Genomic DNA, 3850 nt, shown 5'->3' on the forward strand with positions numbered 1-3850 from the left:
TGATTTCCAGGGTTCAAAGGAGTCTACCTTGCATCTACGATTGGTTTCATCAATTTTCAAACGTTCTTGTTAGTCCCTATGCCGAAGGAGCATTATATACACATAAAAAGGGATGATTCACCCCAGACTCGAAGTTCTATCAAAGAGCCCGCAATATGGACCCTAATAATATCAAATTTATTTTGCATTTAAGGAAAGGTACTTGCTTCATTTTCACCCGAGATTCCGATAATTTTCCAGCACTACCATCAGGAGAAGAGGGAGGAGTGTGCAGAAAAAAAATATTTCCTCTTTACAGCCCCCTTAAAAAAGAGAGAGGGGTGAACCCCCTTAAAGAGTTACGGCGTTCCAACGCAGGGCTTTTTTATTTTACTCATAAGGTTATCAGCAAGACAACTTTCGCCGCGATTTCCAAGAATTGTTGGGGAAAGGGACTGCCTCCTTTTAGTTGGTTGATTGCCGAAAAAGCACATCCCGCTTCTTCTCCCCTACTTTTTTTGTTCCCTCCGAGAGTGAGATTCAAAATTAAACCTTTCACAGAAATAGCTTCAAGGCAAGTGACGCTTCATTTCTTCGACGAGGTTAAAGAGAGGAGATCATCTCCCTTCTTTTGGATGACCTCCCCATTTCTTTCCTTCGGAGATAGTAGCCCCATTTCACTAAGCAGTAACTTTTTAAAAGAGGTGACCGCTACGAATTTTCATCAAGGGTGTGTCCTCATTTCATCGCATACCCACCCCCTCAAGGATGTGATTGCAAATTAAATTTTTGCCGAAAATTGGCATATAAAAGGCGAAATAGGACAATGACGATGAATTCGAAAACCAATTCACGCTCGCGCGCTACTCAGGTCATCGACCTCGTCCGAAAGAGGCCCCATAAAATTTATTTTGGGCTAGTCAGGGAAGCAGAACCTGCTGCAAACATTTCACCACCGTTTACAATAACACCAAACAACTTGCAGATTTTTTGATGGTCCGATGAAATATGTTAACGCCTCAGAGCACTTCACGACGGTTCTTAACAGTAATATAATTTGAGTCACACACTACTCTCCAGGTGGAATAATTTGTCGGAGCCCCTGCAGTTTCTCCAGAGCTGCTACTTCCATCTATCCTGGGAATCCGGTCCTTCCGACAGAGTGGAGGTTATTATGATCGTTAAGATTCCGAAAATAGGTCATCATTAGTGCGACAATTGAAAGACTATTTAGGCACTCTCTGCTGTCGCAAAGATAATGGCTAAAATTATACCGAAACATATCGAAAATCGCCTCGACATTTGACAGAAAGCAGGCTGTTGCCAATGCTCTATCTGTGCTTTTTAATGCGAGTAGCACATGGAAAGTGGCCACTATTGTCAAAACCTTCATCAACGACCAACACGGTACTCTGGGTCGGCACAATCTCGAAAGAAGAACGTCATTAGTGTAGCGACCAGGTGCCGGCGGACATGTTGATAAGTAAACAAAAATGGCAGTGGAAACGCGATCACGGGCTACATCATGCAATGAAATGCACTATCCCAGGATAGTCAAGGAGTAGGTGCCCCTAGAAACAGATGGTGCCGAAGGCGTATCTGATCTTTAAGCCCCACGCTCCATTTAAGGGACAACTTTTTATCTAAGAAAGGGAGTTGTTTTTAGGTGAGGGTATTCTTGAAGCTGTTGTTGTTGCCATCAATTTGGGCCCTTTTATCACTTCCCGTTATTCGAGATAAGTAACTCTGGTAACATATACTTAATCCTCCACATGCGTCCTTTAAAAGTTCAATCACTCGCGTGTCATTCAACAAAAACTTCACAGATCTTTATAATGCTGCGTGGGTCTGCACCGGAACCTGAAAATTAAACAAACGTTGGGATATCACGCCTACTTATCGGAATATAACAGACGAGTTAAAATTAGAAATAAAAACAGAACAACCTATCCGAATCCGAGTGCCGCGATCAAGAGGGAAGATCCACCACGATTGATATCCTTAATCGATGATTTTCCTAGCTTAAATATTCACGAGTCTCAGCATTTGGAGCTGCACCCTGCCTTGGCATCCTCAGGTCATAACATTAGAGGGTGGGCCCTGTTACATTGTAAATTTCGTGGGTTAAATAGGAAGAAGGAAAAAGGAGTCCTCAAATTAAAAAACTTCATTTATCCACATCTTGCTGTGGTTCAATAAAAAATCTAAACAGTAAATAATGGCAAAATATAGAAAAAAAAGTCGAAAAAATCAAAGAATAATGTAAAAATAACAAAAATACGATAGAAATAAAACAATGGTTAATAAAATAAATGAGAATAAATTAATGCAAAAGCATTGATCCCTCTCCCAGAGCTCTAATGTTGGTTAATCCACAAGAGCAATACAGATTAGATTCTAGAATCTTAGTTACGTAGAATTCATTTCACCTTCGATAGTGCCTAACCTTTGGACTAATTGGTTTTATCAACTCTACAACATAAAAGTCTTCACGAAACCCCAAAGGATATAGCTTACGACTACCACTAGTTAGATTGCTAATTTAAAGATTGCACGATATCCACCAATATCACCACCACCGCCGCGGTGCAAATCCAATGGCGATGGGGATTCTGATTTCTCCGGAAATTATTCAGAAGATTATTAGCCAGAGCCCATACCTAGTCCTTCCAAACTTGATCGCCGCCGCCACTGCTTTTTTACTTAATTTTACACAAAAATATATTAACTCAATTTTCCTTAAAATTGCGCACTACTTAATGCTTGTCTAACACAGAAACTGATCAGAAAGAAAAGAAAGTAAATGCCAACAAATCACATTAATGATTTAACTCAACTCAACTCAACTGCTCAACACCGGCTCAGCCAACCTTCCTCGAGCCAATATCCACCCAAAAGCGGTCCTACTGGCTCCCAGCATTCGCAACCACAATATTTCGCTTTAGCCAGAAACAAGGGTTAGAAATTAATTTTGTAGTATGCAACATTATTAAATCTATGTGCAAACAACAACAAAAAAGGTTTATGATCGTTATCGAAATGTTAGAAAATTTATATATCTTGAGATATTTAAATGAATTTTATAGTTTTGTGGTAAAAAAGAGAAAGAGAGAGTTTTATAAATAGAATTGAAAATAAAAGTTATAATTTGAAAGTCAATATTTTAAAATAAATTGAAGGGAGTTAAGTAGGTGAAAAGGTAATATGCTGTGTACTATGAAGTGAATCTATCATGTGCTCGTTACAGGAAAAAGAGGACAAAATAATGCGGATGCAAGGAAGCCAAGGACACTACAAAATTTTGCAAAAATAGAACTCTTATAATAAAGCTGCATATAAAACCTGCTATAATTAACAATATTATAATGGCTCAGAGTGATGCTCTTGTGTACTCGCGTTGAAATACTAATGAAATGTTTGCCTTAAGTAGTAAAATTATAACCTGCTTATGCTGTCGCGTTATTTATTGTTCTATGTTTTTATATAAAATAAAAGTAGAACATCGAATTGTTTCTGTAAATAACAGCATTTTCAATCTCTATAATTCTACCGGGAAATAAACCCGTTCTGCAGAAGCATTGACATCTATCTAACACTACATTAGTAAGATTCAAGGTAAAGCTACAATTGCAACTTACAGACTAGTTACTCCCCTCATTAAAATTCATTCTGACCGGCATAATAAACAGCTCCAATAGTACTTAATCTAAAAAAAGCTCCTCGTAGAACGCAATGCAGTCGACAATTAAAAACAATACGTGTCAGCATACTAATACGGCTAACTGTACATAGCTAAAATATTCATTATGCTGCATGTCACATAACATTGGTACGAATAGTTGAATGGTAGGTGGAAGGAATGAAAGCCAGT

This window comes from Hermetia illucens, chromosome 3 (genome assembly GCF_905115235.1).
Source record: "Hermetia illucens chromosome 3, iHerIll2.2.curated.20191125, whole genome shotgun sequence".
Taxonomy (NCBI): Eukaryota; Metazoa; Arthropoda; class Insecta; order Diptera; family Stratiomyidae; genus Hermetia; species Hermetia illucens.